Source organism: Herpailurus yagouaroundi, unplaced genomic scaffold (assembly GCF_014898765.1).
Source record: "Herpailurus yagouaroundi ecotype Mexico unplaced genomic scaffold, PumYag 250, whole genome shotgun sequence".
NCBI lineage: Eukaryota > Metazoa > Chordata > Mammalia > Carnivora > Felidae > Herpailurus > Herpailurus yagouaroundi.
This window is the reverse complement of record NW_024412467.1, coordinates 21,018,656-21,031,439: the sequence shown is the minus strand read 5'-3', so window position 1 is coordinate 21,031,439 and position 12,784 is coordinate 21,018,656. Positions and strand designations below refer to the sequence as shown.

At 40.5% G+C, this 12,784-nt stretch overlaps 1 protein-coding gene across 6 annotated transcripts in view; it reads right to left on the bottom strand.

Annotated features, from left to right (window-relative positions):
- LYRM4 (LYR motif containing 4) overlaps positions 1 to 12,784 on the bottom strand; it is a 184,149-nt gene that overhangs the window by 47,441 nt on the left and 123,924 nt on the right. For 2 of the 6 annotated variants that reach the window (XR_005786119.1, XR_005786120.1), the window contains one exon: positions 4,930 to 5,061. The exons of the other annotated variants lie outside the window; for them this stretch is intronic. The gene's annotated coding sequence lies outside the window, so the exon portion shown is untranslated. The remainder of the gene's footprint in view (positions 1 to 4,929; positions 5,062 to 12,784) is intronic. 6 annotated transcript variants of the gene reach the window in all.

The window sequence follows — 12,784 nt, the reverse complement described above, 5'->3', positions numbered from 1 at the left end:
GGGCCTAAGGAAGATTTTTAATACATCAGTGACACTACCCTTCCCAGTCTCCAGGCTCTGGAGTGGGTGGGTAAGGAGGTTACAAAGGGGATACTGTAGTAGACAATGGTGTGTCGGACCTAAGACCATGCTGCACATGGATGAAACATCAGAAAACAAATCCCAACACCTCATTTTACAGATTAAAAACAAAAATCAGATTTATAGGGCGCCTGGGTAGCTCAGTCAGTTAAGCATCCCACTCTTGACTTCAGCTCAGGTCACGATCTTATGGTTCCTGAGTTCAAGCCCTGCGTTGAGGCTCTGTGCTGAACGTGGAGTCTGCTTGGGATTTCTCTCTCTCTCTCTCTCTCTCCCTCCCTCCCTCCCTCCCTCCCCCCACTCCCCACTCACCCTGAGCTTGCACTCTTTCGCTCTCTTTCTCTCAAAATAAATAAATAAACTTAAAAAAAATCAGATTCACAAATGTACAGTGACTTAATCCAAATTACATACTAAGCATGTATCAGAATTTAGGTCCCTTTATCCCAGGTCTGGGACTTTTCCCTAACGATGTCACTCTAACAGGATGGCTGGTTGCATGGATGTTAGGAAGACGAGTGATTTGGAAACACTGATTCTTTTCTGTACAGAATCACTGACTTTCCCACACTGCCTACCGTTAGACTGACTGCTAACAATACTGCAGAAACATAGGACAGGTTTTCAGACTCCATCTTTACTAGGCTAATCATTAATTTCTCAGCTGCCAATACCATATACAGAATGGAAAAATTATCGATGCTGGTAAATTCTATCAGTTTTCAATAAATGAGTCTCAACAGGTGTGTGTATGTGTGCTTGGCAGGATTGGGTGGGGGGAAGCCATGCATGCACACATCATTCAGTGATCGTACACTTTTGTGTCAAGACGTTGTGGAACGTATCAGAAAACTGGGATTGTAATAATGGTTCTGTCTGTAGTGTTAGGTCTGTTTTCTCAGCAGCAAAAGGTGGAGATTAGCCTCTCCTAGTTACTTGGAAGATTAAACTGATAAAGGATGGGAGAGCATTTAGAAAGTTTAAAGCATTAAACAAAGCAAAGCAAAGATCTCTGGTGGGGTACAGCCTGTATTCACACTATATATACACTCTTGTATGTTACACTTTGTGTGTGTTCCAAAGTATCATACATGTTCCCTGCAAAATAAGTAACAGTTGATGTATATGGCTAAGAAAAAAAGAGCAGAGAGAAAAGTCTTGAGATACCTGTGGAGGCAGGTGGGACAAACCAGACATTCTCATTTCACCTAGAGTTCTCCAGAGGTAACCACACAGATTTATAATCTTGGTCATCCAATAGTGAATTCTTCAATAGGACTCTATCATCTGTCTTCTAGAGTGTTTGCCAAAACAGGAGGCAAAGGTATGAAATGAATACTCCTGTATCGAATCCAAGACAACAAGGCCACATTGCTAGCTCTGAAGAGGAAGACCGGGTCCCAGAGACGCAGCCTAAATGCAAGATGAACCAAGCTGAGGCTCATGGCGCCTTCTCTGTCGAGTGGCAGAGGTGCACGGACCACAGGTACCTGGCCAGACCACAGGAACTCTGCCCATGGAGGGTGGGTGTGCTCCAAACGGAGGGAACTGAAGCAATTGTTTGAAACAGAGTCAGCCAGCCCACCAGTAGCAGAAAGAATAAGCAGCGGGGGTGGGGGTGGGGAAGCAAAGATGCAGCAGCAAAGCAACAGGAAAGGAAAAGGTGAACTTTGGGAGCTGCCGTTCCATCTCGAAGGACCTGTCTATGGTGAGGTAAGACAGGTAAATGGCTGGCAATCTTTGCTGAGCTGCCCCATTTCTCCAGGTGTCATTAGAATAAAGCCCCATCTCAGATCTGTTCCAAGCCAACCCACACTTCTGAACCTCCTATTATCTGTTTTGTGCAAACAGAAATAGCCTAACGCAAGGGGATATTCTGGGTCCCCTCAGGGAGAGGAATCTTGACTGCTGTAAGGCTCCCCAGAAGCAGCCTGGTAGCTGCCTGAAAATCTTCAAGGGTTTCAAGTTACAATAAACATCATGGTGAGGTCACAAGACCCTGACCTTCCACTCCAGCTGAGTTCCGAAGATGAAACACCCTCTCAGCATTTTGAACTTTGCCTTGTGAAGCAATGCCCCTAATTTGGCTATTGTTGATAGCGCTGCTACAAACACTGGGGTGCATGTGCCCCTTTGAATCAGCATTTTTGTGTCCTTTGGATAAACAGAGCGCCACTGCTGGGTTGTAGGGTAGTTCTACTTTTAGTTTCCTGAGGACCCTTCATACTGTTTTTTCCAGTGTGGCCGCACCAGTTTACATTCCCACCAGCAGTACAAAAGGGTTCCCCTTTCTCCACACCCTCACCAACATCTATTGTTTCCTGAGTTGTCAATTTTAGCCATTCTGACAGGTGTGAAGTAGAGCCCAAATGTCCATCAACTGATGAATGGATAACAAAGATACATACACAAGGGAATATTACTTGGTGATCAAAATAATGAAGTCTTGACATTTGCAACAATGTGGATGGAACTAGAGTGCTAAGCAAAATTAGTCAGCCAGAGAAAGACTGCTATGTTTTCACTCATGGAATTTGAGAAATTTAACAGAAGACCATGGGGGAAGGGAAGGGGAAAAAATAGTTTCAAACAGACAGGGAGGCAACCATAAGAGAGTCTTAAATACAGAGAACAAACTGAGGGTTGTTGGCGGGGAGGTGGGTGGGGGGATGGGCCAAATGTGTGATGGGCATTAAAGAGGGCATTTGTTGGGATGAGCACTGGGTGTTATATGGACATGATGAATCACTGGGTTCTACTCCTGAAACATTATTACACCATATGTTAACTAACTTGAATTTAAATAATAATAATAATAATAAAGCAATGCTCAGTCAGTCTTTCTTCCAGAAATTTCCCCTTAAACTCAGATAAACAGTACAGGATGACAAGTTCAGAGTGTGTAACTAAGAAAACAGAGAAAAGTATTCTTCCATTCTCTTAAAATCATATTTGCTCATTTATTTTTTTAATGTTTATTTATTTTGAGAGAGAAAGAGACAGAGCACGAGCAGGAGAGGGGCAGAGAGAGGCAAACATAGAATCTGAAGCAGGCTCCATGCTCTGAGCTGTCAGCATAGTGCCTGATGCGGGATTCGAACTCATGAACCGTGAGATTGTGACTGGAGCTGAAGTTGGACGCTTAACCAACTGAGCCACCTAGGCGCCCCCCCCATGTTTGCTCATTTATAAACAGATACTGAGTGAAAGCACACGACATGGAAAAAGTGTTTTACCCTAAATCACCAAGAATAATTTAGCATGACAAAAGTCACCATTTCATGCCTATGCTTTATTTTATGACTGATAATTTCACTTAAAAACAAACATTTAAGTGAATAAAGGCTTAGGTGTCTGCTAAGGACTATGATGCAGTACTCTGATAATTAGTACCTTATTACCAGGCTCAGGCTGCAATTTCTCCAGCACGTGAAGGTAGATACACAGCAACTGTTTCTCATGTGATTAGATATTCACAGCCGCTTAACATTATAAAATGTTCCTGGTATGAGCTCTGCAAACAGGAAGCAACTAAATGGTGTCTGAAGTTAAAAAAAGAAAGGAATACTGAAATTTTATATTTACAACATTATGCTTTAACTAAAGAAGAAATCCTGCAGTTTGGTTTAAAATAGAAACAACACTGCAGAATTCCCAGGGGTGGCTTTTAGCAGTAAGATTTGGTTTTCATTTCACCTGGCTTCATAATGAAAACATGAAGGATGGCTCCCGATTTCTCCCAGATCAACATATTAATCCATTTAAAGAAATGCCACAGGAGGCTGGGCCTACTTTTCCTTAGAAGGCAGATTTAGTTTGTTCTTGCTTAAAATTGAATATATCTCTCAGTTCTAACAATGCCTGAGCCTGAGCGCTATAACGTGAGCTGGATTTCAATCAAGACCGTGGGCAGAGACTGTGGTGAGAGCACCCGGGACTTTCGTGCAGTCCACAGCCCCTACTGCCAGCCAGGGTGGCTGAGGAAAAGAGAATACAGGACTTTGAAAAAGAGTGTCAGCACTGAACTCCAAGGCAACGCCATCACAAAGTATACCCCACTCTGTTGACTTTGGGACAGACTCAGAGAGAAGGGGAAAAAAGAAAAAAGAAAAATGGTCCCCATTCCCCAACAGTTTTATATACATATGTGTATTGGGGCACGTGTGTGAATGTGAATGTGCCTATGTATATATATGTGTATGCACACATATGCATGTTTTGTATGTATATATGTGCGTGCACGCACAGATGTATTTATATAGAATACATATACATTCGCATTTATATAGAATAGGAGTAATTTATCAGTATTTCTAGCATAAGCAAATACGAGCAGATAAACCTTTGGCAGGTACTCTTGGCAATGAAGACTAACCCTGAACATAACGTCACAAGCCAGCTTTAATAATATTCTTTTCCAAAGCACCTGCCTCAGAGAGAGATAAATTTGTGCTATGGAAGGTTCTTTCCTCTGGTCTACAGCTCTTGAGGTTATGTCTGTGGAGCAGAAATCTAAATAATCACTGCCATTGCCTTTGCTGGGTTGGAAGAGGGTCAGCTCTGGAAGAAACAAAGATTTCTAGAGGCATCATGCCCATCTGTTTGAGTGGGAATTTTTTAAAGGTCCATAATTATAGGGGAATGTGGGTGGGGAGAAGGCCTTGGTATACTCATTGTGTAGGTGGGTTCAGAATGTTGACACTCAGCTGGGCCACACTGGGAAATGGGCAAATGCCATCTCATGGAGAGTCACAGGAGAGTTTTCAACAGGGAGGGTCAGGACCAGATCTATGTCTGGGCAAGAACTGGGTTGGACAGGGCAAGGTTGACAGCAGGTGCCGTACTCACCCCGGGTGAAACGTCAAGGAGGAAGGCAGATCAGGGTGTAGTCTGGAGAGAAGTGTGGGCTGGAAACATATATTTAGGTGTCACTGCCACTCAGGTCATTTCTGAAGAGGATGAAGATGAGTAGGGCAGACTCTGGTAATGTGGGGAGACAAGGAGATGGGTGAACAAAGGAGCCCACAAAGGGGACTAAATAATGGTAAAAGAGAAGCCAGGACAGTGGGGGTATTTCAAAAACCAGGAAAGAAATAGGTCAACACATGGTTAAAAGTTAAGAGATTATGTAAGATAAAAGGATGAAAATTTTTTGTTTTTATTATATTTTATCCATTGTATTTACAATAAAGAGGTTGGTGAGGGCAGCATTTGAACTAAAACACTTTCAATGGTTCTGCACTGCCTCCTAACCCACCGCAAAGTCTCTCTTAAAGCAAAGCTCATCTCTACCTGGCAATCATACCTTAGGTCTTAGTGTTCCCGTCTTGACATTTTGTTCAAGAATTTTCCTTAAAATTCATACCTATCTTTATATCCACCTCAAATCACGCTCTGCTGTGAAGCTTTATGGGATCAGCTCAGTTCAAAAATTCTTGATGCTTCCTTTAACCTAGCAGCACTTATCTTAGTATTTGGAATTGGGCATATATTAAACTAGCCATGCTCATTCAGCATATACGCAAGATTTTCAAATCTGCTTTTCCTGTTGCTCATCTATTCCCTACATCCTCATTTCCCCCATCTCTTTGGCTTTCTCCTTCTAAGCTATCATCTTTCCCTGGAATGTTTTCCTTCCTCCCATCCGTCCGTCCGTCCGTCCGTCCGTCCATCCATCCATCCATCCATCCATCTTGTTTATTTTGCCTACTGAAATCTATCTATCTATCTATCTATCTATCTATCTATCTATCTATCTATCTATCTAATCTTGGCCTGCCCAAATCTCCTTTCTTAGACTTTAGCTATGGCGAATCTTCTCAGTGAAAAAGGAGTTCTGCTGACCATCCATTCAGAAGTGATCTTTTGTTTCTCTGGAACCCTTTAACATGGTGACTACTCTTTCTGCAACTTCCAGAACAGTAAATGGTACTTTAATTTCAGGTGTGTCCATGTGTGTGTGTGTGTAATTTCCCCTCCCTCCTAACTGGATGCTGAATTCCTGGAGAAGTAGCAAATAAGGAATTTCAGCACCTGACAGACCTGGGTCTCACTCTTTTGGGACTGGTTAGTAGACTCCCTGAGTCTCCATTTCCTCAACTGAAAATTGGAGGCCAAAGTGCTGGCTTCTCAGGGGTGTGATTCTCAACCAAGTCGAGGTCTGAGTGGCATCCTGCTCAGTGTTTGAATTCAGTGGCTATCACTGACTAGTAGATATATTCCTTCCCTTCCACTGCCTCCGAACTGACTGGGCCCTAAATTAACAGAGATGAAAATGCTCCCCAAACAAACGGAGCAAAGGATTTAGATCAGAAAAATGGAATTCTAGTAATAGTTGCATCCTGTATTTATAATAGAGAAAGTCACAGTCTAACTTCTCTGGACTTCATTAGACAAATGAAGAATATAATTCTACCTGCTGGTCCTGTCCAACCTACTGAAAAAGTTGAGCCTCTGCATGGGGTAATATATATGATGTATGCAAAACTAGAAAAAATTGTTAAATTACTGAGTAACCAAAATGTTCCAAATTAAGGTTAATGGTGTACAAATTTAGGTCCTTTATTAAATAACAATATTTTGATCTAGTGAATGAAAAACGTGTTAAGAATAAGAATCAGATTAAGGGTTGGAGATTAAAATTTATCTCCTGTTTGCTCTTTGGTTGGCAGAGGACATGGGTAAAGAATGGAAAAAACTTAAGATATGAAAAAATCTATTAGCTACATAGTAGACTAGTAGGTTTTATCTTTAAAAGTTTTCCTTTATTTACCTTATTTAGACTTTTCTATTGCATGGTCTTCAAACTGTTGTATATAATCCATGTTCCCCCAACATATTACAACCTTAAATCGATTATTAGATGAGTATAAAATAACCTTTGCGGTCAGCATTTGGAATAACTTATGAAATCAATTAAAGCAGTACAAATAGAAAATATTAAAATGTAGTACATCAATTATTTTTGGTTACTGAAGGGGAAAGTAAATAAGATATTAATCATGGAAGATACCAGTTACAAAAGGCTGTATGAATTATGTAAAAATTTTAGTGATTTATTTTCATTACAGTATATCTATATTCACAATGGCATTTAAAAAATAAAAATTTTAACACCCACTACCACCATGTTTCTCTTTGAAAGGAACTGCCAGGGCTCTGTGCTTTCACGGTATTGAAATACTTGAGTTACAATCATGAATTCTTAATCAGTGTGGTGGGGCTGAGAAGGAAGGAGGGAGGACGGCCGGATGTACTAGAAATCTAGATCCTTCTTGTTTGCAGTAGCCTTCTCTGCTGAACTAGCACTGTGTGCACACTATCTGCAGTGAGGTGCTCCTGGGATAACTAGGAAGGTAGGGGACCCTGTGTAGAACATCTGAGCATATTCCTGAAAAGACAGTTTTACCACTTTCTGTTAGTCAGTCCCAGGACTCAGGTCCCTGGAGAAGTACTCTAAAAGGAACAAATATCCCTCCTCCCCAGTCAAACCAAAACACAAATGAGGTAGTCTAACAGGGTGGCTCTTTGGAGCAATCAACGTAGGATTTCAGTTTTAACTGCACCCTGACTTAAGCACCCGCAGGGGTCACAACCTTACCAGCACATCAGAATCACCCACAGAGCTTTTAAAACTCCCAGGGTCCAGGGGAGCATGGGTGGCTCAGTTGGTTAAGCATCTGACTCTTGGTTTCAGCTCAGGTCATGGTCTTGAGGTTCATGAGTTCAAGCCTTCCATCGAGCTCTGCACTGATGTGTGTGTGGAGCCTACTTGGGATTCTCTTTCTTTCCCTCTCTATTTACCTCTCCCCTGCTCGTGTTCTCTCTCTCTCAAAATAAATAAACTTAAAAAATTAAAAAACAAAACAAAACAAAACCTCCCAGGTTCCAGATTGCACCCAGGATCCCAGGTATCAGCATGTATTCAGAACCCTCCAGATGATTCTAATTAAGAAGTATGTATTAGAGCAGAATGTTTTAACTTGGTCAAGTTTACACCTATTTCATTTCCCTAAAAAAACATTAAATCTTCAGCTTTAAAAAATTTCCAAGCAGAGAACACCACAGGCTTCTGCACTTCATCTATTCCTGCCACTTATGTGTCCTTTCGTTATTTCCATAAAGATGACACTAGTGACCAGCAATAGTGAGCCCGATGTGGCTGTGGGTCAGGGATGAGATGTCCATAGCTCAAAGACTGAACTCTGTGTGTGTGTGTGTGTGTGTGTGTGTGAGAGAGAGAGAGAAAGGGGTGGAGGGGAGGAGAGAGAGAAGGGAGGGGGAGAGGGAGAAGGAGAGAAGCAGGAGGCAGAGGAGATCTGTTTGCTCACATTTCACGGTAATGGAAAAGCTAATTTTTTTTTAGGGTTATAAGTATGTGCGAAACCATCTGGTGTTTCCTGCTGTTGCATGCTTTAGATTCTGCATGTTTATATGTCCATGGCATCAAAACAACATGAACCTAAAACAGTAATACTGAAAGGACATCATGTTTTCATGTAATTATACATATTATTGATGTTTTCTAGGCATACTCTTTTAGAATGGCAGTAGTAAAGAGTAGCTGAATATGTACATGACATACATATTCTCTTACTAAAAGTAAGGAGAAAATGAAAAAACATGGCCATCTGGATATCACCTTTTGTGAATGTTCAAAATTTTCACCCATTTTTATTTAAAAAAATTTTTTAATGTTTATTTTTGAGAGAGAGAGAGAGAGAGAGAGAGAAAGAGAGAGACAAAGACAAAGTGTGAGTGGGGGAGGGGCAGAGAGAGTGGGGGAGACACAGAATCTGAAGCAGGTTCCAGGCTCTGAGCTGTCAGCACAGAGCCTAATGCGGGGCTTGAACTCACAAACTGTGAGATCATGACCTGAGCTGCAGCTGGCTGCTCAACCAACTGAGCCACCAAGGCGCCCCTAAATTAATTTTTTTAAGTTGGCTCCATGCCCAACATGGGGCTTGAACCCAGGACCCTGAGGTCAAGAATCACATGCTCTAATCACCGAACTGACCAGGGGTCCCCTGACATCACAATTTTAACATGGCCCAATATATTAATTTTTTATGGTTTATACTTTTTGTGTCCTATTTAGGAAATCTTTGTCTACTCCTAGGTAGTAAGGTTGTTTTCTTTGGTCTTCCTCTAAAAGTACACATATATATTTATTTATTTTTCCCATTTAAATCTACAATCCACTTTTTGCATGAAATGACGAAGAGGTCAAGATTCTTTTATCTCCAAATAGTTATCCAAATAGCTGAACACCATTGATTGAAAAGGCTATCCCTTTCCCACTGCAATGCAGTGTCATCTCTGCCATAGATCAGATGACAGTATAGAAGTGGGCCCATTTCTGGACTCTAGTCTGTTCCATTGATCTGTTAGCCTTGCCCTGCACCAGTAACACTGTCTTAGTTACCAAAGCATTAGAAACCTTTCTATGCAATAGTACAAGTATTCTTGCTTTCTCCATTTTCTGTAAGAATTCTTTGGCTATCCTTGGTCCTTTGAATACCCATGTGAATTTTTAAATGAGCTTCTCAGTTTCTGCAAAAATAAAATTGCTAGTAATTTGACTGGGATTGTATTATGTCTATACATCAACTTGAACAACACTGACAACTTTCTAATGGGTATTCCAATCTCTAAACATGAAATATCCCTCCATGTACAAATACATGAAAAGGGGCTCATCTTTGTGAGTTATTAGAAAAATTAAAATTAAAACCACCATATCCCCTAGAGTGGTTAAAATGAAAAAGGACAGAAAATACCAAGTATTAGAAAGGATGTGGAACAACTAGAATATAAATTGCATGCATCCATGGGGATGCAATTTGGTGCATCTATTTTGGAAAACCGCTTGGCTGAATCTTCTAGAGCTGAATACATGCAAAGTCTATGACCAGGCAGTTCCAGTCCTAGAATGACCATCCACTAAAAGATAAGTACCAATATATATATACATATATATTGGCACTATTCAGCCCTAAACTCGAAACTACCCAAATACCCATCAGTAGTAAAAAAGGATAGATAAGTTTTGTGGTGTATCAACACAATGAAAAAATATACAGCCCTGAGGACAAACCATCCACACCAGCACAGAATAATATGGACGAATCTCAAATAATATTGAGCAAGAGTAGCCAGATTCCATTTGTGGAAAGTATAAAAACAGGAAAACCAATCTATGTGATAAATCAGGACAGTGGTTATCCTTGGTGGGGTCCTGGGACAAGGAACTACAAGGGGCTTGTGGAGTGCTGATAACGTTCACTTGATTGATTTGGGTCCTGAGTACATGATGTCTTCATTGTACAAAAATACGTTGAGCTGTGCTGTTACAATATTGCACTGTTTACATATTTTAACAAAATGTGTTTTTAAAGAGATTCATTTTTGAGTTTTTTATTTAAAAGCCAATTCACTTTCTATTTTTATTTTCCAGAGAGAGATTGTGAGTGGGGGAGATGGGGGGAGGGAGAGAGAGAGAATCTCAAGCAGGCTCCATGCTGAGTGCAAAGCCTGACACGGGGCTTGATCCCATGATCCTGGGATCACGACCTGTGCCAAAATCAAGTCCGACTGAGCCACCTAGGGGGCCCCCCCCCCCCCAAAACCAATTTCACTTTTAAACAATTTTCTCCCCTTCCCAGGGCATTTTTATATGACTAGTAACCTAAAGGGAATTCTCCCCCCCCCCCTTTTTTTGGTGTGTGTGTGTGGGTAATTCTTAAAAACAAAACAAACAAGAAACTAGAACAAAAAAGGGGAAACTATGCTCTGCAGAAGCTTCCCCAGCTGGAACTTAGTTTAAGAGTTTGAATGTAGTGCTTTTGGGTATCCTATCATCCAGTCAACCATGCTGAACTCGTTGTAAGCATCTAATTAGAAGTATTTTCTTTACTTTCTTTTAGATGAGAAAATGGAGAAATAAAAGGATAGAAGACACTGCTAGTTTCAGTGAATTTGTCTTACTTCCTCATTTAAATCATCACTTATTATTCCTGCCCGTGAGTGATTTAGTAGTAGTTTTAGTGTGGACACAAGTGTATGTCTGTGTTTATTTTTCAGTGAGCAGACTCTTTAATGATCCCTTTAGCCATCTTTTTGTAGCTCTGCTATGCTAACATCCAATTGTCCTGATTTGTTTTTCTCCAGTTTTGTGTTGATATTACACGAATCAGTGACTATAATTACAGAATCCTAGGAAATTCATTTTTAGATATGACACAACATAATTTTCCCAAAATTTGCAACAAATGCTAGCTTATTTCCTTTTAGTCTATTTCTAGAAAACAGGTTACAGAGATTGAGACTTACTTGTCCATAATCTGCTAAAAGGAAGTGTCGAATGAAACTGAGAATCATGGACAAAGCTGAGACTTACAAAATCAGTATAGTGAAAGGGTAGGAGGGCAATCTTAGTTTTTTAAAAACATCATAAAATAAGTACAATTCAAGTTTTACTAAAAGCAACAAAAATGCATATAGTGGGGAAAAACATCTCATTCACTAGAATAGCAAGTGCTATGAAAGAGCCATTTGAGAATATTTTGTTCTGTGTTGGTATTTACTCCAGAGTTGGTAGTACGTAGAAAAAAAAATAGAATTTTTAAGGGATACACTACAATAACCACCACCGTACAGACAGGGATTTGTGGTAGTGTTGAAAGCTGCCTGTGGAAAACCTTTTTTTAACCACATTAAATATTAAAAGGTTTTGCTTAAAAAGCTCAGAAGCTACCCAACATCATCATGTAAACAGTGGTGACCTGAGGAAGTGAGAGTTGTTTTAAAAAGCCACACCATGTGATCTTCTGGCCCAGTTTTTATGCTGAATATACTGTGTAGAGGTGCTTCATTTTTTTTTCAAGGTGTTCTTGCTGCCTTCATTGATTTTGGGGGGTGAGATAAGAAGTGGAGTAGAGAGTGATGTTTTACCTAAGCCACGTCCCACTTGTCCCTGTTAGTTTCAGCCTGTGAGAGAGTAGAGGGGAGTAAAACAAGTCCTTTGACCTCATAAGTAATCCACATCGGGACGAACAACCCATCACCACCACTGGATGAGACTTCAGCACAGGTGAAACAAAACACTGATCTGAGCTTCATATGCTTATTTTTGGACTTAGGAGAAAAGAAATAAGTGGCTTAGAATGAAGAGGAATAAAATACTAGTTTTTAAAAGCCTCCTTGGCTGAATGAATTACTGAAAACTGGGACCATCTGTACTTGAGTAAATACAAATTGAATTTATTTTGACAGTTTGAGAATTTTCCTTGGATTTAATTTGTTATATTCAATGGAGGCAAAAAACAAACAAACAAACAAAAACAACAACAACAAAAACACCACCTCTAACCACCACCCTCCCCCACCCCGCCCAAACATCCAAACCAAAGCAAACTGAGCACAAAAACCCTATAGTTGTCAACAGTTGGCTTTACAGGGAGAAAGGGAAGGGTCATCCATTTACAGAGTGTGTCATACATGCAGGTTCCTGTCCATTCTTCCCTGCGCATGACTCATCACAGTGAAGTGTGAGGTATAAGTGGAATCCACAGTTGAAAGCAGCCCAGTATGTAAGTACAAAACTGATTAAACCACAAAAATCATTTTACTGTGGCATCCTGTCTCCAAAAGCTGTATCATTAGAATTTGACTAGATACATGATCACTGGCATTTAAACCTTTG